This window comes from Podarcis raffonei, chromosome 12, assembly GCF_027172205.1.
Source record: "Podarcis raffonei isolate rPodRaf1 chromosome 12, rPodRaf1.pri, whole genome shotgun sequence".
Taxonomy (NCBI): domain Eukaryota; kingdom Metazoa; phylum Chordata; class Lepidosauria; order Squamata; family Lacertidae; genus Podarcis; species Podarcis raffonei.
Genome location: NC_070613.1, coordinates 59,039,305 through 59,063,519, shown reverse-complemented (window position 1 = coordinate 59,063,519; position 24,215 = coordinate 59,039,305). Strand labels below are relative to the sequence as shown.

Genomic DNA, 24,215 nt, shown 5'->3' with positions numbered 1-24,215 from the left:
GGGGGGAAGGAAGGAAGAGGAGGAAGAGGGATTATAGACCATCCCACAGCCAGCACAACCCCCAGGAGCACCCATGACATGTTAACATATGGAGGGTAGCAGGGGAGTAAGGAAGAGTTAGAGAAGGTGGGGAGGGAGGCTATGTGCATGTAAAACCTGTGGGTATGGGTAGGCTTTTGGAGTACAGTGGTACCTCAGGTTAAGAACTTAATTCGTTCTGGAGGTCCGTTCTTAACCTGAAACTGTTCTTAACCTGAAGCACCACTTTAGCTAATGGGGCCTCCTGCTGCCGCCGTGCCAGCGGAGAACGATTTCTGTTCTCTTCCTGAAGCAAAGTTCTTAACCCGAGGTACTATTTCTGGGTTAGTGGAGTCTGTAACCTGAAGCGTCTGTAACCCAAGGTACCACTGTATGTGGCGAGGGCTTTGGGGGATATTTTTGGGTGCTGATTTCTGACGAGATCTTGCCAGAACCTGCCACCACCACAAATTCTAAGTAAGAGATGCTTTGGCATCTCACCTCAAGAGGCAAAATGGGACCAACTCCCCTTGGTTGTGGAGCAGGTGATCCTGAAGGAGAGAGAGAACAAGGGCTCATCCACTGGTGCCTTAAAAGCATGGGTCTGAGCCATTTTGTCTCACTGCTTCCCCCTAAAAAATGCACTCTTTACCAATGAATTGGAGCAAACAGCAGTCCATGGAAAACCACGGGTTCTCCCTAGGGCAAATCAAGGCGTGGATGAGCCTTGCGTGGTTAGCTGCTTGGGATGTAGCCGTAGCCTGAATGTGGTATGTAGTCCTTGGCAGCTCACTGAAATCCATTTAGTCCAGCACTCTGTTTGGGGCTGTGTCCATCCAAATGCCTTTGAAAAGCTGAAAAAGCAGCTGGGCAGGGAGGCCATCACATTTCACTGTTTGTTACCAGTGTCTGACATTCAGAAAGAGACAGAGAGAGGTTGTTAATGGCTGAGAACTTGCCACAGTCAGGCAGGTATTGTGGAGGTGCCGACTGTCTTCTGCACAAGTATGAATCTTTAAAAGCAGTGTTCCTAAGCCTTATGCAGGCAGGGGGTGTACATGTAACAAGCGGAGGAGGTGGGTAAGACTGTTTGTAATACAAAACTGAGGTCTTTCTAGGAGCCTTATTCAGGCAGGAGCTGTGGAGATGTGTAATGCATTTAATGCAACTCTGGATTAGCTCTGGAATAACCACAATAGTCATAAGAGCATTGCCAGGATTGTTCTCTAGAAAGAAACCAATCCAGTGTCTCAGAGCCTTCTGAAAACAGGTGTTCTTGTCTTGGGAACAGGTGGGTGCCGTCTTAAATTATTGTGCCATTGTGCTGATAAAGAATGAGTGTGGAGCTATTGTAGTAGTGCACAATATGGATGTGAAATAAAAGACTTTCAGATCAGCGTGTCCCATTAGTACCATTAGTTCCTTTCAAGGCATTATACAATTTGGGAACTGTTATGTACTGAGTTGAATAGGATCCAAAATGCAGCAGTCTGATTGGTCCTAGAACAATAGGATTCAGAATGCAGCAGTCTGATTGGTCCTAGAACAATAGGATTCAGAATGCAGCAGTCTGATTGGTCCTAGAACAATGCAGCAGTATGATTGGTTGGCAGGAACCACCCAATCATGCTCCAGATAGAAGTGAATCCACAACCTGATTGGCTTACAGTAGAATTCCGGAATTAGCCAATCATGTGCAGCCCATTGTGTAAATAATGTATATAAAGCAGATACTTTGAGGGGACTTTCATTCATTCCTCCTCACCACTATGAGCTGAATAAAGAGCATGAAATCACTTTGCAACTCTGAGTATATTTCAGGAACTAAATCCAGTAGCAAGTGTTTCCTCCCATGCAGACCTGCCTGTGCACTAAGATAATCAAGGGAGGTCTATCCGGTTGTGCCACAGCCAATGGAGATCTGCAGGAATAAAGGAAATGACCTTTTCTGTAGCAACACCCTGCCTATGGCATACCCTCTCCTTAGAGAAACTTCCATCAGCAGCTAAACACCTTCACTGAGGCCTCTGCAGGACTTTAGTAGCGGTCAGGTTGGTTGTCATCCTGTTTTATGCTGTAGCAGTATTAGTCTGCTTTATTGTTGAATGTTTTAACTGCCCTATTTTATCACCGGTCTTCGTACCTCAGCAGGTCCAGGTAGGAACAAGCAGCCCTTGTATTCCCAGAGCTTGGGAAGCCGGGTCTCATGCTGCTTTCATGGTTGACCAAAGTGCCTGGAAATGGGCTGACATGATCTTTAGAGTTCATCATTTGACCTCACATGTTTGCAAATATTCAGCTTGACTGGCATTAAAAGCAAGGTGTTCCCACCAGCCACAGCAGATTGTACAAGGAATTCTTCGATGTGACTTCCTTGTGCAATGTGACGCTATTACAATTGCAAATGGCTGAAATATTTATTAGAGCTTGTAGAGCATTCCTCCTTATACATCATGTCATGTAGGCATGAATTATTAATACTTTATTTGATGATTTTTAGCCCGTTAACCTCACCAGGAAAATAAACTAGCAAGCAACATTATGCAAATGATCCCTAGCCAGTCATTAGCAGTAAAACATTTGAGTCATGCAACATTTTCAGCTCACACTGTTGTCGTTTCATTGCCTAAACCCAACAGAAATACTGACCCAGAATGGTATATTGCTGGGTTGATATTTGGTGGTTTATCATTTTGAGAGGGAAAGAAGCCCATCTGCATGATGATGAAGACTTTGGCTACATCACTGAACTACCCATTGTGGGATGCTAAAGGCGGGGGGGGGGTACTGTTCGCTGAGCATTATATATATTTCTATAGATATGCAGATTCCCAGAGATGAAAAACAATCAGATCCTAACATCTGTCAAGACCTTTGTTATTCCTTTTCTGGAACATGACTGCAATTCTTACTGTTTAAAAATAGAGTACTTGCAGTACAAGATGTCATGCATCTCACCAATGGGAAACAGGATGCTGGTTCTGAGAGGTCTTTTCCTGATGGGACAGCACTTTGTGTGTGTTCTTATGATGGTCCATGTGAGCTGGGCCTTCTCCTCGGCAGAGGTTTCAAGGAGATGAGAGCTCATCTATGCAGGACGATAGGACATGTTAAGGAGTCAAGGCAAGTCTGTATTTCAGACTGGATGTGATTATTTCTCAGAAACTCACTGGTTCAAAGCCCTGAATGACAACTGTTACAAGCATACACAAATTTGTTAAAAAGTGGGGGGAGGGACACAATTAAGTAACTCTGTGAATAAGGACTACGTGCAATTATAATGATGATGGCATCCATAAACCAATGTCAGTTAAAGGAAGAGAGATAAAAGTCCATTTCAGGGAAGCTGGTGTCAAGGGCTTATGGCTGAAAGGTGAGAAGCCTGCTTCAGAAGGCTTAGTATGAGACTTGACAAAAATACCACAACAAATGGCACAGAAGAACAATTAGCCTACCTAATCTCTGCCATAACAAAATAACAGAAATTTCAGCCCAGCCTGAAGTAGACTTCATACCTGGGCCCTTTCATGTGTCTCTTTCATCACAAGAACCCTTTACTGCATTTGACATGGCCATATAGTGCTGTGAAATGAGGCACCAGACCATGAAAAGAAATAGCTTTTGCTTTTGACTATACCTGACCCAGTGTAAAAATCACTTAACTTCTCCTTCCCTCCCCATTGCTTTTTTATTTACTCGTTTTAGACTATTTACTCCATGAATAGAAATGTTCATATAACAGGACTTCCCCATTGCATGGACAGGTGGAGTCCCCCAGACCCCGGGTGCCCCCCCATCATGTGGAATAAGGACTCAAGACAATGTGCTATGGGATTAAATTGGCCACAACTTTATTATATTTCAGATGTGGGTAGACCTTGGCTCAGGCATTGGGCGTTATCCCTCCCCAGTCCCCAGCCGGGGACCTAGGGAAACATCAGGGTTATCCAGTGTGGGGAGGGATGGTCCGGCTCTGGAGAACATATGTTCAAGCAGAGATAGCCGCCCCCGTTATGCCGCCGTCGCAGGGGAGAGCAATGACGACCTCTTGGCATACGGTCAAAGCCTCCCCTCAGAAACCCCTTTAACGAGGAACCCTGGTATCGCCACTGCAAAGATGAAGATAGACTAAAGGATCCTGCCCAAGGCCTGATACCACCAAAGTTGTGACGTTTTGCTACGGGAAAGGCAAAACCTGCCAATGCAGGGGAATTCCTTTCGGGCCCTTTAACAGCGACCTTGACGTAGCGCCCGCATACCTGTGAAGAAACGTTAACCTGCAAAATAAGACTTAACTGAGGGTGGGTAGGGTGGGAGAAGCTCTGGACCCAAGTGAGGATTCCCAGGTAAGATCCTCCCTCTATTGTGTGGGCAGGTAGTCCCTCCCCTACCTGGCCTGGTCTCCTTGGCAACGCTTCCCCCAGGCGGGATTGGACAACTGACTGAGGTAGGTGGAGACCTCCAGGTATCCCACCTGAGGGAAGGCGAAGCCAAGCCTGTGTTGATGGAGCCGCTCCAGATCCAGGGACTGCGCGCATCCACGCAAAGGGCGCCCCCCGTTTTATGCGGGGAGCGGTCATTGTCTGTGTTAACTACCTGTGGGCTCATTAATATGAAGACCTCAAGCAACACATGGGGACATAATAATGCTAAATGAACTTAGCTAAATGACCACTCAGAAGGTGGCAGACTCTCCTTCATTGGAGGCTTTTAAGCAGAGGTTGGACCTGTCATTGATGCTTCATTTGAGATTCCTGAATTGCAGGGGTTGGAAAGGATGACCCTCAGGGTCCCAACTCTGCGATTCTATGATTTATTCTATGATTCTTCTATAAAAAGGGGGTGGTTATGCAAATGTGGCAGACACACTTCCATATCTGCACCAGGAATCCCCTCATCACATGTAGTATCACATATTGCAGACCTCCGGATATAGGGTGGTATATAAATTCAATAAATAATAAAAAATAATATATGGTGGGTAGGAGAAACCTTTTTCTACTCCTCCAGCTCGCCCAAAGAATCATTGGCCTGATAAATGCTCTACTCTGTCCACTGCACAACTCACTAGACCTCCCTAAGTTCTCAATCTTATATTATGAACTTTCAAAAGTCAGAAATATAGACATGAGCTGAGGAAAGTACAGTATTATCAGCATTTATTGAGCACATAAAACAATTAAGATCTGGAAATCTCATACAGTAGCTTCCCAACAGCTTCACTGTCATTGCATTTGTTTCACTCCTGTCATGGTCCAATGACTGAATAACTAAGACATAAAAAATGAAAAAGATGATTAGAACTCATATAAGGAAAGCACCAACTAACAGGAACTGCTTCATTTAAACAAGATTTGCAATGCGTTCTTTGCAGATTAAGTGGACTTTTCACAAGCACCACAAATGGGAAATAGCACCAACCTATTTGAGAGCTCTGATAAAGTAGACTGAAACTGTTGTAATACTGGATTGCCTCTGAATTTTGAGGGCTACCTATCTGTAACTCTATCGTAGATGATCAAAAGGGAAATTAGATCCATTTGTATCCCAGAGTATTACAGAATGTCAAAGGGAAAATACAATTGAGAACATTTTGGTTTTATTAAAAAGACATAGGCTTAATCCGTATAGACATGTTTGTTTGTTTTTTAACCATGGTAAGAATAACCATAGTTTCTTGCTTTAATTCCTGCTAAGGTTGCAGAACTTAGGAGAAACCTTTCTGCTTGCAAGAGGGAAAGCTGATCTTGCTGGTATCTTCCCGCTATTACACAGGTCTTGTGTGGGCACAGGTTGGCATTTCAGGCTGCAAGGTGGTTCTGAAAGCTTTTTCCAGCCACTGATTGAATCTGAGTTTAATAAGCACAGTTACCATAATAGAATGTTTCTGTTTTATTTGGTGTAGGTTTTAAAAATAAAATGTTGATGTGTGTTAAAAATTTTTTTTTTACTTTTTTTGTTTTATTCTAAATCGAAAGGTGACTAATAATTGTACAGACAGATAAAAAAGATGAATTAAGTAAAACATTGGCACATATATGAATTTTATTTATTTCTTTTTAAGTTTAGCAGATCAGCTTTACATCAATCCATATAAACAAAGAGGTTTAGAGAAAAGTAGGCAAAAAATGTAACGAATAAACTAAATATATTGCTTTACCTCTATGTCAGGATGGGCACCTTGAAAACAACCTTTGCCATTACCTATTCAAATTAACTTCCAATATTATTTTTCTCAGCCTTTCATTTTATCTGGAATTTTGAGAACATAAAGTCCCAGGTATTAAAACACGTTACAATTTTGCAGAAGTTAGATTTTATTCCAGCTGAAGGGGTTCACTTGACACCGAGTTACTCATTGCATTTATCTGATTACTTCGAGATTGTTAGGAGGCAATGCTGCGTGAGGTGATCACCTGCAAACATCCCAGCATGCCCCTGTCAGCACTATAAGCCAACATTTTGACCTGCTTCTGACCATGAAATCAAGAGAAGTACAGTGATCTTGTAAAGCACATTATGCTTCCTCAGTGGTGGGTCAATAACATGTCAGAGTTCCTGCTAGGAATGCCTGAGATATGTGAGGAGGGAAGCATATGAATGCAGGACACAGCATTCTGGAGCCGGTTTGCAGCTTGCTTTATTGACTCTGGAGCAAAAGCGTCCAGGTCAAATGAACCACTGATTGAGGCAGTAGCTTTTTTACCCACCTGACAGTACAGCCTCTGCTGTCAGAATGTACTTGATGAGGCACAGGAATCCCAGAGCGGCCAGTGTGACCACTTTTGAGTGTAGTAGATAACCATGGCTAGCATGTTGGAATCACATCCACCGTTCAAACATTTGCTTTCTTTCTGATTAGCATCATCCATTCCAAAAGCTGCCAAGGGCTTATTTTGAAACTGAGCTTTGATGAAGCATGTTGCAGAAACCTGTTGGAGTTGCATAACAAGCCCAACAAGTTGTGCCTGAGAGACTGAGTGCCTGAGAGATGTGTGTGCTCAAGTCTCATTCTCCCTGTCTGTATTTGGAAGTAGCCCTAAGGGTGAGATTACATGGTGCATTATCCACATGAGAATTGCTGTTAATATGCTGAATGTTTGCACCTCCTGTCCTTTTTACGTTATCAGACAGCATGGATTATTGTCTCTTCTCATGGTATGTGATGACTCAACAATAGAAAAACAGCAGCAAGGAGATATTGCCTGCATTCAGACATTACAATATGCTGTTGATTATTGTTATGAGAAGAAGTGGCAGTGAGTCTCAGTATCCTAACCCCTCCCCCCATCTGAACATGAGGTCAGTTCCCATGGCTGATTGAGGGCAGCTTCACACTATGTCTGAGCATGGGCAAACTATGGTTAATCTTAACCACGGTTTACTGAAACAAGCCTTTTTAAAGCCATAGGTTATAAAGCTGTCTTGTTTCAAAAAACAATACTTAAGATTATGACCACATTTGAAGATTCAGATGTGATGCTAAACTGCCATTCATCAAAAACAGAAGCAAAAGTTTTTGATCTTCTACTTCTGGCCATGCTGGAAAGGGAATGAGGATTGCACAACCTGGCATAGCTCAGTTGGTAGAGCAGGAGACTCTTAATCTCAGGGTCATGGGTTCAAGCCCCACATGGAACAAAGATTCCTGCATTGCAGCGGTTGAACTAGATGGCTCTTGTGGTCCCTTCCAGCTCTATAACTCTCTGGCTCTCTAACCCACAGGCTCACTGCAGCTTGTTCCTATAAGAACAAACTTTATTTTATAGGTGGGAACCTGCCCCATTCCTGTCTTAATTCCCCCCCCCCAGACTTTAAAAAGTGTTCCCGCCATCTTTCTATATAGTCTTAGAATAAAAAAGGTTGTTCTCTCTTGCTAGAGTTTATTGTTTCATCTCAATTAGGTTTACCCCGTTTGGATTATCATTTCTCAAATGGCAGATATCACAGTTTTAAGGGGAAAAAAATTAAGTGATGTCCATGCATGTATGGACTGACCCTAAACTGATACAAGTGGATCTATTCTGGATACGTCTGATATGGAAGTTTTCAACAGTAAAGATATTACTGGTCTAGAATATGCTGCAATTACATCTATACTTTTCCTAATTCAGAATGAATCACCTAAGACAATTTCATATACACAGATGTTTAACCAGCACTTTTTAACAAGAGCAAGCAAAATATAATGAGGCAACTTCATTAACATGATTATCACCTTATTAATAATTCAGCAGTTGGCAAAAGTTACAATACTGATGGGATTTGAATGTATCATTTTAAACGAGAAAAGAATATTCTCACAATGATCATTAAGGTGACTGCAGTATAAGTACATATATTTCCATTTTCTTAATGGGTCTAAATAGACCAAATCTGCTAATTTGTCAATGAAGAATATAATGTTTTTTCTTTTACATTTCCCCATCAATTAGGCCTTCCAAGCAAATTCTGCTGAAAACAACTGTGGCTTCAACATGTCTCCATGTCATATCAACAGTATGGACCAGTTTACACCCTATTTAATTTCTCCACAGTTATGCTTCGGGTCACCAGATTTTGAAATAAAACACCTTAGGACATGGGGAGGGATGGGTAGATGGGAACCTCTGTGTCTGAGGTGGTGCCCAATGACTTTAGGTGAGTCTGGCAGACCAGGGAAAACTCCACTCATTTTAAATATATAGCTTTTACAAAATTGCTATGGGATTTGGGAAATCTTGTCTCTTCCTTTTCTAAGCAACTAGGCTCTAAAGCAAAAAAAGATTCAGCATTATTTGTCACCCTCTGGGTGGGCCCTTCCAAGAAATCTTGCTGCTTGTTAGGGACAAGATGGTGCCTCATTCTATTTCATGTAAAAAAAGCCAACCAGATAGAAAACTGAATCTCACCAAACTAAATCTGCCCTCCATTGCATGTACGGGCACCAGACTCACTTAGGGGGCATGAGACAGATCACATGACATACACAGCTCCATCTACTCCTAGGGTGTCCATCTATGCATCACGAAAGAAGAAAACAAAATAGGGCACATATTTGCATTAAAATTGCATTGTCTGATTTTTACATATAGACACAAATTTAGTAGCTGTTGTATAATTTAAATAGAAATGTATTAGGAGAAAAGACTGTGACCAAGGAGGGAGAAAGGTTGTTTTCTGCTGCTCCAGAGAAGCGGACACGGAGCAATGGATCCAAACTACAAGAAAGAAGATTCCACCTAAACATTAGGAAGAACTTCCTGACAGTAAGAGCTGTTTGACAGTGGAATTTGCTGCCAAGGAGTGTGGTGGAGTCTCCTTCTTTGGAGGTCTTTAAGCAGAGGCTTGACAACCATATGTCAGGAGTGCTCTGATGGTGTTTCCTGCTTGGCAGGGGGTTGGACTCGATGGCCCTTGTGGTCTCTTCCAACTCTAGGATTCTATGATTCTATGATTCTATGATTCTATGATTCTATGATTCTATGACTTGCCTGTCAGCTTTTGGAAAATGTGAATTTTGGTTCATAAAATAAATTTTGAGTTCTGAATTCCAGCCGACATCCACCCACCCCACAAAAATCCATTAGGTTCAGATCCACAGAATACTACACCAAAAACATAATGCCATACCAAAAACTGATCATGCACTGAGGTTTGAAAGAATGCACCGAAATAGTTAAGCAATGCAAACAACTCAAGATAGTGCTAACAACAAGCTACATAATGGTCTGATTTCTGAAAAGGCAAGCAAGATAGGGCATCAGTTTCCCTGGCAGGTATGGAAATTTGATGAAGGACGGTATGGAAAGCTAAAATAGAAATAAATAAATATATAATATTACATATATAAGCCTTGTGTTTTAATAATGATGATGATACCAATCAAAATCAGAACAAAAATAAACACTGGATTTAATTTGCAGATTTATAATGGTATTGCTAGCTACTGTGCAGCAGTTTATGCTAGAGATTTAAGAGTTCATTCTCCACACTCCTTCCAAATGGTTGTCAAACAAGCAAGACACATTGGTCACATTTAGGGTCAGGTTGCCAAGAAGATTGCTAATATGATCCAGAACCTTCCATATCTAGTTTACAGGGTCACAACTGTCCAAGGACATACTCCTAGGTAAGTGGTGATAGGACTGCACTCTAAATCGCAAAAAAAAAAAGGTTGGGTGAGAAAGGGTTAACATGGTTTATTCTTCCATCCTCTTAGAACTCAAGGCGGCAGACATGTAGTTCCTACCATGGAATGGGAATAAATATTTTCTATCAAGCCAACTCCTGTCATTTATCATATCATTCATATTGGCAGTAAATGCTTCAAGACTGCAAATGTTTGGCTGTCTTTTAAGGGGGGTTACCTTAAAGGCAAAAGTTTCCTTCTGTTCTCCTGCATCTACAAGCCTGCACAACTTGTCACACATAAAGCTATACATTTCTCCACAGTACATGTGGAGAATGTACAGCAAACCAACAGAAGCCGAATAAATGAATAAACTAAGCACATCTGAAACATTTCACTTTTGCTGAACGTTGCAGAGGAAGATCAATATTGGTGCACAAGCTGTCCTTGCAAAATCGTCCCAGGGATTCCCAGGTGCCTGAGAACACTGTGTGAAAATCATCAGTCTCAATTACACTCTTGGTCTGGTCATTCTTTGTGATCCAAATATTTCTCAAGGGATTGTAACTGTATGTGGAAATAAAGGTTTTGAGAATTTATGTATATTAAAACATGTTTTATTAAAGATTTCTTGGTTTACAAAAGTATGTGCAATGTCTCTTTTTTCAAGTTACATTTTCTACAGATCAGTTTCATTTGTTGAGACATTAGTGTTGCATTAGGAAGAAAAGGGGGAATGGTGAGTGGGGTGGGGTCGGGTTGCAATGCTTCTATTCTACTTGATGTTTGTGTGGGGTTTTGTGTCAGCGTCGCTTGTGTGGGTTCTCTTTACTATTCACTTGCATTCCCTTGGTGTTGAGAGAGGTTGGGGGTGGTCTAGGGGGTGGTTGTTTGTTTATGATTGGCTGTGGTGAATTTTGTTTTTATGTGTAAGTGGGGGTGGTATGAGATCTGAGCAATACATAGGGCTAGAAGCATGGGATCTTATTATAACTGGATATTTATTGTTGTCATTTATACTGTCATTTCCCTTTTATTCTCTTTCCAAGCCAATAAAACTCAGACTTTCTAATATCATCAGAACTGGATGTTTCCCCCCACTATATGAAATACAGTTGGGATGCTTCACAGGAAGAAGAAAACCTGACTCAGCTTTCAAAGATGCAGTGAGAAGCAGGTGAACAGTGGATGCAGGTGATGAAGGGCAAGGCAGGCTGAAATCACCTCCACCTGCAGTCTTTGCAGTAGCTTAAAGCCAGCACCTCTGGAATTTCTTGCAAGATGCCTTGTGTGCTTGAATATCTGCACAATGTGGAATAAGGTGGGGGGCTATTAAGTGGAGTAGGACCTGGGAGAACAAAGTTAAAATAAGCCATGAAGTGCACCATGTGACCTTGTTCCAATCACTGTCTCTCAGGCTAACCTGTTAGTTTTTATCAGTTTCATACCATTTTTAACTGTCATGGTATCCTGTGAGTTGTAGTTTGTATAATTATATATCAGAGATCACTAGCCCTCCTTGCAAAACTACAGTTCCATGAAGAGGATAAATGAATGAATGTCAAACCAGCTTTATAAGCCTGTAATGTGCAGATACTTCCCAAAAGATGTTCAGCCCCCAGCCAGCTGTTGTTCTTTAAATGAAAAATAGAAAAGCCTTTTAGGAAACTACACCTATAACAGCAGTGTGTTGGTAAAGGTGTTTAAATCAACACCCACAGGTCTCATCTATGACAATGCAGCCATGAAACTCAGTTATTATGGTAAAAATTCACAACACTGCTTATATAGGCAGCCTTTCAGAGAGTGTTTGAGGTTTTCATAACGAATTGCCAAGACTACAGAGAAATCACAGAGCCATGTATGCCATCTTGACCTCCTTGGAGAAGAATAAATGCAATAGCTCACAGCATAAATCTACAAAATTAAAACACCAAATACGTAACATAAGGAAGAGCAAAAACAAAATAAACCCACAACCCTCCCAGAGACATATTTGAAAGGACTACAAAGTGGTGGCAGCACAGGTGACAAGGAGGAGCAAGGAGGAGCCGGAGCAGGGCAGGTGTGGCAAGTGTTTAAGTGCAAATTATTTACCATCTCTCTCTCTGAAGTGACAGTTTACTGGCAAACCTACAGTAAGTAAGTGCATTAACCACAGCTAATATTTAAGGTCTTCAGCTCCGAATACTGGCAGTCATTTTCAAACATGGTCCAAGGAAAGATATATGCTGTATTCTCTTTCCCCAACACGAAGAAAGCCATTTGGGCTGAAAGCTATTGTTGCCTTCACCTGAAGGGAAATTAACAAGTCCTACAAGGTGCTGACAGTGTGTTTGAAGTTACTCCTGGAGTCTTTTCCACAGAATATCAAGCGACAGTTTCAGTTCTTCAGGGCACGCTGGATACAGCGTTACTGATTCTGGTACATGTCAGACACATTACAGTCGTCACCCGTTGCAAGAAATTGGCTGTGAAAGTGCCTTTGCATTTTGTCATCCAGCTTTCAAAAATCACACGCTCCCTCTTGTCTTAAGGCAGAAGGAAAACGCTGAGTGGAGGATATTCCTAGCACTGAGCTCATTTCAATTTGTTGTTAAAGGACTTCCCTTTTTATGGGCCACAGGACTGCAAAAAGTAAATAAAAAGTCATTTTTCATCATTCAAGTGCTGACAGGATTTTCAGGAGGTCCAGATAAAAGCATTGGTAGGGAAAGGCAAATATATGTCAAATTTTGTTTTCTCTTTTTCTCCCCCCTCCAATCTTTTGTTCCCCACATTGCCTCATCGGGTTTCATTTGTTTTTAAGGTCTCATGAAAATTCTTCAGCATCTTAGTGCAAATTTCTCCTAATATACACACTGGCATGTGTTTGTGATATTAACAGTGCTCTGGGAAGGGCACAACACAGTTAAGTCCCCCATCTTAAACCTTTTCCACCCCAAAATTCTGCAGAATGCCCTTTATGCAGTCCAGTGAGATGAATTATCCCACAGAATTTTATTGGCTAATTTCCCATTTCTCTGGTTAAGATGGCTTCCTGGCTGGCTGTGTTGTGCGGGGTTGATTTGCTGGTCAAGAAGATGGCTGCTTTTCTCCCACTCTTTCAGGAGGAGACCAGAGGGCAGCATCCTTAAGCACCACCTGAAAAGGCCTGCAGCTCATTGGGGAGAGAGCAGCTGCTTTGGGGGAGAGAGCATAATTCAGTAACATAGCTATATATATATACTGCCCTTCATCCGAGGATCACAGGGTGGTTTACAATGCTTTGAATGAAGAACATCTCACATTCAATTTTAGTAAAAATGATGTTGTCAAGTAGCATCCTGAAGAATGGCAACCACCAAAATCATAGATTGGCAAATTTAACTAGATTGATCCGTCCTAGAGCAGGGAGGGGGTAAGTTGGGATTTTGCTTTTGTATCTTTCTCTCTTTTTTGCACTTGTTGTTATATATTGGAAATCAATAAAACCATTCTTTTTTAAAATTAAAAAGGTAACATGGGTGAGAAAGACCTGAACCCATGGAAAGCCACAATGATTGATCAGGGGCCTTGTAATGCTATATTCACAAATGCAGGGCACCCACCACCTGTCAGTCTCTGTTCTCTACTAAGAATGCCCAGAACAGGGGTCCACTCCACCGCCAGGCCCTTTCAAGAGGTGGGCAGCCTCATCTACCTTTCAATCACCTGATGCCATAAAATGTCAGGTGGATCCAAGCCAACTGGACATAATCACCAGGGTTTACATTTAAGTGGCACTCAGGGCAAGCCCTGTTGCAGGTGTGGGAACTCTGGGCCCACCAGGTGTCGCTGAACGAAAACACCCATCATCCCTGGCCATAGGCTATGCTGCACAAGCAGAACCAGATCACATGCAGGGCAAGGATGGGGCTTGCTGTCTCCCTCCAAATAGGCATTAAATATGCATACTTGAATGTCTGAAAAGTGGCAAAGTTAATTCAGAATGAGTGAAAATCATATTATTATTATTTAAAAGAACAATAATATACTACTTGCCAAAGAGGAATGCTGCCATAACTGTTTAAGACAGCACTAGGTACTTTAAGTTTTGCCCTATTAATTTTAGTATATTTATTCCAAGCTTACACATTATAGCATAAATTTTGACATTATAATAAAAAATGCTGATCTCATCTATTTATGATGACACCTAGAACAGATTTGTTATAGAGACTGTGATGAAATGGCATGTGCTGCAATTCTAGGACTGAACACACTGTTTGTTGCAAACTTCGGAATTATTATTTTTGCAGCAAACATACTGCATTGTGTCAAAGAAACATAGCATAATGTCAGCTAAGTATTGTCAAGCCATCTGCCAAAGTACTTCAGAAGCACCATTATTTCAGCCGTTATTTGAAATGACAGTGCTCAGATCTGTTCATCTGCTATAACCTTGTCACTTTTACTGTTCCTTAAATTACATACATATAGATCAACCAATGGGATCCTTTGGCAATATACGGACTGTTGCACTACATGAAAGAACATTGCTTTAGTGTAACATAAATAGTTCCAAGAACTTTTACATCCTATCAACAACAATTAAAGCATTTTTGTTTTGTGAACTGGAGTCACACACATTTGGAAGGATATAAAAATACTGATAAATAGATAATTTGAACTAGCAATGAATGCCATTTGTCCATATGATAGGAATAAATATATTACTGACAGAAAATTCATGGAGGTGATTATCTTTTTTATGGGTATAAAATTAGGCCAAATAAAGTCATCAGCAGAATGTGTGTGTGTGTGTTGTTGTTGTTTTTTTAAAAAAAGGAGGAAAAGCAAAATCAAATAAACTTCCCACAGTAGTTCCAGAAAATGACATTGTAACTGGGATGTGAGGATGATGATTCAACAGCTTTGGGCCTCCCACAAAGCCACATTTGAAATTATGGAATAATAGATCTGATCAAACAAGATCTAGAGCCAATAATACCTATAAAAATTATTTATCATTTATAAAGTACATGCCAGATATTTGAAAAACCTCACAGATATAACCTCAACTATCCTGTAAAATGGGTCAGTATTTTTATTCCTGTAGTAGTACATAGGGGCTCAGAAAGATCATGGTTTGTCTAAGGCCTTCTAAGTGATTTCATGGCTGAATCAAAACCCAGGGCTCAGTCTTTTTAGCCAGTACACTAAACTACACTATCTCTCAAGTGATACACAACAATGCATATGACAAGCCTCAGAGACTTAGAGTGTTACTTCCAATCAAATTGCAACGTGGATGAAAATGCCCTCTCTCACCCACACCATCTAGCACCAGGGAGGGCCTCAACTCTAATTAGCATCATTATGCAAATGTGCATTGTTTGTGCATGTGGTTCACAACCCAGCAACCCAATGTTGTTGCTTTAATGCATATGGATGCATCTGCCTTCCTTTCCTGCTCTCTCACCCTGCCTCAAAATCAGTTCAATGTCTCGGCAGTACGGCAAGCTCTTCTTCACCTTTTGGGAGGCCCAAGACCTAGAGAGTTTTCTAGTGCTTCCTTCTGGAGGATTTTAATGGGAAAATGAAAGAGATTCTCAACCTGCAATAGCTCTGAGTAGAGGTGTGGAGGTGTAATCTTAGGAGAAGCTTTGTCTGAAGCTGGGTGGCTTTGTGCTGATCCTCAGAATGTGAAAATGTAAGAAGAGCCCAGAAGGTCCAGTCAAGAATCCATGCAGTCCAGCATCCTGTTTCCAACCAGCAAGATGCCTCCAGGAAACCCATAAGCAACGCATGAAGACAGTAAACCTCCAGTGATTTGCCACCAGCTGTCCGTATGCAGAGCTATGCTCCCTTTCAACATGGAGGTTCCATTTTTGCTGCCATAGCTAACAACTCTTAATGTGGAATTGTAGCATTTTGGAGTTGAGGGTAAACTGGGAAGTTATCTAGTCTGACTCCCTGCTCAGCATAGGAGGATTTGAATGCTTTTAGCCATGACCAAGGGACATTTGGTGGTAGGTACAGAGTCCCATTTCAAAACTACAAATAAGACACTTTCCTTTAACATATCTCTGCCGTGTGGCTGTTCAATGAACCAACTAGCATTGTATGTAAGTCAACTCTGCTCTTTAGTTAGGAATCAGACCCATCTCCCTTAGCAGAGCCAGCATCAAGGATCTGCGTGGTCAGGCAGCTGCTGAGGAACCACACCTCCCTGAGGGACCCACTGATATGAGCCCCCTGAGCCTACTCCTCTGCTTCACCATTGCAACCTGCTTGCTTGTTTTCTCACTTCTCACTTCTCTCACACACAGGAAACAGTAGTGGTGAGAAAGAGTTGCCACTGCCCACTTGTTCATTGGCCCTGAGCTTGATGCTATCAATGAAGGGGAAGGTGAGCAGCAGCAGCAGTGGCAGATGATAATGGCAGGGAGGAGAGTGACTCACTGAGGGAGGAGGACCCAGGCAGGCTGACTTGAAGGACTCTCCTTCCTTGGAGGTTTTTAAGCAGAGGCTGGATGGTCAACTGTCCTGGGTGCTTTAGTTGAGATTCCTGCATTGCAGGGGGACGGACCTGACACTCCCTTAAAACCCTGAAGTTGGAACAAGAAATTGTTCCTAACATTTTTATAACTTAGCAAAACACCAGACTTTTTTAAAAAAAAAAAAGCAGCAGAAACCTTTTGTGAGAATTAATCCCCTAAGCAAAAGAGCCAATGTAAAGCCATATTCTCATTAAAAACGACAGCAGAACAATTTCAGTTTGATGTCTCTCTATGCACTGGATTAATAGAGGCTTCCAGCTCTTTACATTTCCAAATTGCCATGAAATCTTTCATCACCCCCAAATTCATTTCTTCCTCTTTAATCAGCACTATTAAATAAAGAATAGAAACAAACTCCCAGAGAATATTGAGTTAGCTATATAAATAACAGCCTATATTTGTAAATAGTACTTTTCTTCTTTGGGAAGCAGCATCTATTTTATGCCACCCCTTGAACTCTAGCAGAATGTCAAACATGCCACCACACTTTGCCCAAGTCTGAAAACTACTGAGTACTGTGCTTGTCTTTGTGGGTTTGCTTAAATAAAGGATTAGCAAGGACATTCTTTTCACCTCCTACATGTTGACTTGAAACCATTGTTGCTGTTTCTTGATAAGCTTTAGTTTTTGGCTCAGCTGACTGTTCTGTTTATTTCTGGTTGTTGCAGTTTTGTGGCATCTGCAAGGTTTAAATTCACGGCCTAAGAGCTCTGGTGTCTCTTAAGGGGCTGAAGAAGTGCTGCAACTCAGTGGCAGAGAAACTGTCTTGCATGCAAATGCTCCCAGGTTCAAGCTCTGGCATCTCTGAGTAGTGTTGGGAAGGATTCACAGTCTCAGACCCTGGAGAGATGCTGCTAGTCAGCGGAGATGACATTGTGCTAAATGGGTTGTTGGTCTAGCTCAGTATAAAGCAGATCCTGGTGTTCCTTATGCCCATAGATGCTTAAATCAGAATTAGCCAAAATTTCAGCAGATTGAGGACTCTTTTGTGGAATAAGATGGAAAGTACACCATCTACCCTCAGAGGAGTCCAGAAATTGAACGTGGGCTGTGTGCATGTGTGAGAGAGAGAGGGCAGGGATGAAGGGAGGAGATATGTGCATGTACCACATACACCCACTGGAAATCCACACACTGGACACTGATGGGGACCTGGTGGTGGCGGTGTGGAAATGTGCATTTCAGCCCTTTAAGCGACCGCTGCTACTTGGTAAGAGTTGGATGCTATGGCAAACAGACAGTCTATACATGCTCAGAAACATTTAGGGAGGTGTGCAGTGTTCCCCTGGTGCAAATTGTGTAATCAGTATTCCTCAGGAGCATGTCCATGCTAGGAGGATAAATATCTGTAAATTGCATTCAAATCTACCAGGAGATGGTGTTCTGTGCATTCATACGTCCTATTAAGTTTCTGGGCTGAGCCCTGGCTCAAATTAAGCCTGAGTCTGTGATAGAACAGATTTCCTCATGAAATTGTTAGCCCAGCTCCCCAGGGGACTATTTCTAGACAAGTTTGATGCCTTTAGTTTTCTCGGATAATCCAAATACGAATTGCTAGCTAAAATAAGCCTACACTTTGTAGTAGAAATCACATTGTCAGATTCTTGCCAGATTCTATCCCCACAATCAAAAATGATTAATGCTGGTAGTGCTGTACAAAGATAACCAAGCTCTAAGTAGGTGGCATCATATCATGATGAAAGGTACATAGATTGAGCTTCACCATTCAAGACAATATAAAACTAAAAGCAATTTCCTTCTCCAGCCAGGATTAGTGGGGGGGGGATGAATTAAACCTCATGGCTGAACATCCTTCATAATGAAGATAATGCTTACCAGTGGTGTTCTGAACAAGGCAAACCTTTAAACAACTTGGGAGAAATGACTTTAGAATTCATGATAGAGAATATCCTGCTATGTAGCAAAACTCAAATATTCATTACATGGCTCAGTTTTTTAAACTTCAGTCATGAACTGAAGTTCTATTGCTGAGATTCTCAAACCAAAAGTTTCCTTAAATACTCTGACCCTCCAATTGCCAATAATTAGGTAGTCCTCCTGATGGCCTGGCAATGCCTATATATTGCCTTTGGCAGTAGTACATGTGAAAAGGATCTCAGGGATGTAGTCAGTCACAAGCTGAACTTGAGTCAGAAGCTGATATGGCCGGTGGGTGGGTGTGGGGAGGCAAATGTGACTTTAGGCTGCTTTAGAAGAATGTAGTTTTCAAGATACAAGAAACAAAAGCTCCGCGTCCTTTGCCAGTAGTCGGTCCAGTTCTGGGTGTTACAGTTTAAGAAAGAAGTAGTCAAATTGGAACATTTTCAGAGAAAGACAACAGAGATGGGCCATGGTGCAGAAAGCAACCCCTAGAGGGCAAAGGTTGAAGGAACTGAACATGCTGAGCCTGGAGAACAGAAGTCTTGTTCTTTTGAAAAGTTAGTTAATATAATGATAATGATGACATAAATGGAAAGCACAGCATTGCATATACCAGCATGAAATTGTTCTCAAAATCTGGCAGCTTTCATACCAGGCTTCAAGTTCTACATTCCTTGTCATCGCAAAAAGCCGGTGCTCATTATATTATGGGTGATACTTTTGCTCTTTGGCTATCTCCAGGGCCTGGGGGCTTCTACAAAAAAACCCCAAAACGGCTTATTGGGTTGCCTGAGCCTGTTGTTGTGTATTCTAATTGGTTGCACTCTACAGAATACACACTATTGCACAAAATACACACTGCTGATCTACAACCACCCTATCTTCACTCTGAGATATATTTTACCCACATGAGGTTTTTCTGCCACCACCAGGAATATTTGCAGTCAACCTGTGACAAGATCTGCATGGAGCTCTGGGCTGATTTATGAGTATCAGAGCAGGGACAGCCTTCAGGTGCTTGCAGGCTGGGTCCAGGATTCAAGGTGGCCTGATTATTATAAATATTATTAGCCAGGTATGGTCAAATGTCCCCATACAACTTCACTCATCAGCCATATATACACATTTCATGCTTTTGGGTGTGGCTTTTTGTGTCTCTATGCCAGAGTGCTTGTGCTCCATAACCGAGAAGTCCTTACGGCAAGATCATTCCAACTTCATTACACGTCCTGATCACTGAGGCCACTCTGAGAACACAATACAGAGAACAGCCAAGTGAAGGAGAAGCCTGGTGCCTCCTCGGCAACAAATTCTCAGGGCTGGAGGACTGCAGCAGACCACATCGCTTCATAGCAAGTAGCGGGACAGGACTGGCTCTGTGAGACCACTTGATCACCAATGTGGGTGATTAGCAGCCAAACCTAGCAAAAGGGTATTCCTACTAGTTAACCTGAGAAGGGGCTAAGTACCACAGAGCTGTATTGCTGATAAACAGATACTCAGACCATAGAAATACAATTGGAAGAGAGGGCTCTGTGTACTTCCTGTTCCTCTCTTTTTCTGTGACCATCCATGAGGGTGCAGCTGCAGCTCAAGGAACATGCCTGAAGCTGTTTATACTACAATCAGATGCCAAGGATGGGATTTTGAAACTGTTCAACCACACACATGGGCACCTGGAGAGATAAATTGCAATTAATATATATAACCCATCCCACAATCAGGACAAGGGAAAGTCAAGGCTGTACTGCATAGCAACAAGCTGCCTGCTGGTCCTTCCTCTCATCAACAACCTCAGAGGTACAGGAAGCGAAATCCCCTCCATAATCCACAGATATATTTGCCCTAGTTTCTCAGTGTCTGAGAAATCCCATGAAAACGATATGGCAATATAGCTGTTGTTCTCTCTTAACACCCTTACTATCATTCTGTATTACTAACACATAAAGCCTTGCTACCGCTAGTGACGCTATCATAGGACCCAATTTTGCATCAAAGTCCATGTATCTTGGTCATAGTTCAGTATACACACAGAGAGAACACACTTCTCAGCAAGTTGTTAAGTGGTTTGCTGAACAGAGTGGGGTGCTGAACTGGGCCTTAGGATGCAGCAACACTTAATAGCCTTTGAATGATTTTTTAAGTTACATTTCTCTCTGCATGTATTTCAATTATTAATGGGGGGGCCAGAAAATCAATGCCTGAACATGTTTACCAATAAAAGTATAATCTACCCAAGCAAAGCTATAATTCATATTACAGCTTCCTTGCACATAACCATATTGACTCCCATCACAACATCTCTTCAGAAATAACTGCAGATTCAACACACTATAGATCAGGGTCATGCATCATTTCCATATACTTGCGTAATATATGATAATGTTATTAGATAACTATTAGCAAGCTCATTATCAGACATACCTATGTTTTGCTGGAGAAATCCATTTTTAGAGCATGCACAGTCAAAAGGAAAATATTGTACTGTATTTCTTATCCACTCAGTTTTGTATCCGTGCTTCTTGCTTCTCAGTTTAGAAAGCCATAGACTTGGCTGAGTTTCATAATATGCATAGGCAGATTAGTATCACCCATAGTTCAGACCATAAATATTGTTACAAAAGTTGGGTGTCTGCCCCTCTCTGCCAGGCAGTGGCAAGAGCCCATGGGGTCCCAAGCACCAACACAGGGTCAGTTTCCCTTTGGAGAATTGAAATCATGGTAGAGACTGTTGTGGCTTTAAGAAATATGGTTTATTCACCTATTTACACCTTTAGTCTGCATTGAGGAAGTCCAAATCTTCCAAGAAGGACTGGTACCTAGGGTTGCCATATGTCTGGATTTTCCCAGACACATCTTCCTCCTTTTCAGGCTTAAAATTGCTGTCCAAGAGGATTTTTTAAATTTGGCAAAATGTCCATTTAAAAACAACAACCAAAACTTAAGGGCACAGAGCCCGCCCCCACCTCCTCTCCCCCCGCCTCTCTATGATGTTCTGCTGTAGAGAGAGAGGCACTTGCCTGTGGCACACTAGCACTCCCACCCTCTATGGTCTCTCTTATTTTTATCTCCCTCCCTATTCCCCCCCCTCCACCGCACACAATGCTCCGCCTCCTCCTCCTCCTCAGAATTGTTGTGTGAGGAGGAGAGTGAGCACGAGGCCAAGTGCCGCCACAGCCGCACTAAGGTTGAGCTTCACAGACCTCTGTCACTCCAGGAAGAAGGAGGCCATGCCGCAGCCCTTGCCAGCCACTGCCCGTCTGCCCGTCTGCCTGTCAGTGCGAAGCTGAGAGGCAGAGGCTCTTGCAGCTGCTGCCCACCTCCTCCCAGGGCTCTGTTCTCCACATTTCTGTACATTTTACCTCAGGTGATGGAGCAGTGGGCCCGCAGGTGGCGTGGCCTCTTTGCCCTCCTCCTCCACAGGCGCCCGCTCTGGTTGGCCACTGTCCTTTTCCTGCTGGGTCTGGCAGTGGCCAGAGCTGGAGTGGCTGCCAAGGCGAAGAAGTGTGACAAGTTGTGTGCCAACAGAGGGTGCTGCCAGGCCAGCACCAACCAGTGTGAGTGCCCGCCCAGATGGATTGGCAACCAGTGCCAGTGCTGCAGGGGCCACTTCCAGTGGGTGAAGGGGTGCAGAGGCAGCCCCAGAGGTAGCAGGGAGGACGGGCAAGGAGGTCATCGGGGGCTCATTGGCTGTACATGCCCCTGCCTTCTCAGTGCTGGTTAGGCCAGCCTTGGGGGTAATCTCAGACTGACCTACCTCTCATTTGGTAAAATGAGCCAAAAAGGCATTGATACTTTCTTGGCCTGGTAAATCAGCAGGTGTATGGCATCTAGTTAGCTTCCTTTCCCTAGGTGCAAGGAGACAGTGGGCAGCTGTGGGTTTCTTCTAATAGCGTCAGTGTGGTAAAGGGGCATTCTGGGCGCTTTTCTCAGAAGTGCTGTTTTTGTTTTGGGGTGGATACTGGAATGAAGTGCTGTTGGCATGGTTCATCTGGGGATACAGTCAGGCATTTTAAAAAAACATAGTGGGGAATCTCTAGTACAAAAAGGACAAAGTAAAAAATTATAGCTGAATGGGATGTGCCCAATTCTGCAGCTCTGCTCACAAAACATTAAAATGAGAGTCTCCATAGCGACCCATAGTTAAAAGCAGATGTCGACAAATGTGTCCTCTTTTTTGCTGTTTGGAATATGGCAACCCCACTGGTCCCCCACTGCAGTGCAGGGAGCCTTCAGCCAGCCTGCCCAAGATGGATTCCAGCTCTTCTTCCTCCTTATTCTTCCCAGCCAGCCTTCCAAATCACCAAACTCTATTCACACCTCAGGGCAAGGGGGGAGGAGTTCTCTTGTATTGTTAATGTCCGTCAATTGTTATTTTGATAGCCGTAGGTCAGCCAGGTTGTTTTACATAAGATAGTCCAGGAACTTGTCTTAACTTGCATTCACCCTTGATATCCCAAATAACCAAAATCCTAGCATTTATTAATTTATAGGGTTTATAAATTCTTAAATCTATAACATCATATATGTACGTACACATACACTCTAGAATATGACAATACTCATATCTGTTTTGCTTAGAAGAGCAACAAATCTGCAATATTTATATGGGCTAGAGAAAGGATAAAAACAGCTTCTCCATGGTCTGCCATATAAACTTACAGTATAGGGAACTCTGACCTCTGACTTGTCCAGTATCTTCATTTAGTCTTTATTGAAATTCACAAAGAACAGAATCCTGAAACATCCCTAGACAGTGCCATCATGGGATTATGAAGATAACTCATAGTGCGCACAATGATCTCCAAAGCCTTCTTTACTGCCATCATTTTCTCATCCTTTTGATGATTACACTGCGTCATAACGTATGCCCAGGATATATATTGCTACTAGGTTGTGCCAAACATTTGCCCATTTCAGTGTCAGAGGCCAGGGGATTAAATATTTCCCCAAATCCCCCAAACCCTTGTCAATTATTACCCTGCATATATTATATGCTTTCTATTTCAGTGCAACCAATAATAATAATAATAATAATAATAATAATAATAATAATAGAAAGTGGAAGAGCTATTCAGCACTGCCAAACACAGTCCTGAAATGTGCTTCCTTCCCCTTTGGCTCAGTTACATACTCACTCTGTTCTCAATACTGTGAAGGATGAAAATATTGTACTCTGAATTATGACTGCTAACATGTGGCACATTTAATCTTTGTAGTTGCACTGATGAAATTTATAGGCATGACTGTGTGGAATTTGTATTTTCTATCCTTGACATTTGATATACATGTTAATAAACTGTGGACAGTACTTTATTAGGCAAGCTTACTATTATTTGACTTAGGTAAGAACTTATGTTGTTGCAGTTGTTTTGATTGTTATGATACCTTTGGGAACAAACTGAAAACTAATACTAAGAGGAAGAGATTCTAATTCAGAGCTGAACACTGACACAATAAACTATGGTGTGAAACTAGCTGTATCTCTGGCACTTAAAGCCAATTTATATTACCAGAAAAATGTTGGTGGTGAAAGCAGGTAAAACATAGTCCCAAAAGGAGTGTTGGTACTTACTAACTACCTTCCACTGTAGAAAAATATAAGCTATGCGCAGTGTCTTTCCATACAGTATACAAACAATCGATATTTTTGGTGTTATTACTGTCAGGAGAGATTCTGA

At 42.1% G+C, this 24,215-nt stretch overlaps 1 protein-coding gene across 1 annotated transcript in view; it reads right to left on the bottom strand.

Annotated features, from left to right (window-relative positions):
• CNTNAP2 (contactin associated protein 2) overlaps positions 1-24,215 on the bottom strand; it is a 971,924-nt gene that overhangs the window by 937,892 nt on the left and 9,817 nt on the right. The window lies entirely within an intron of this gene.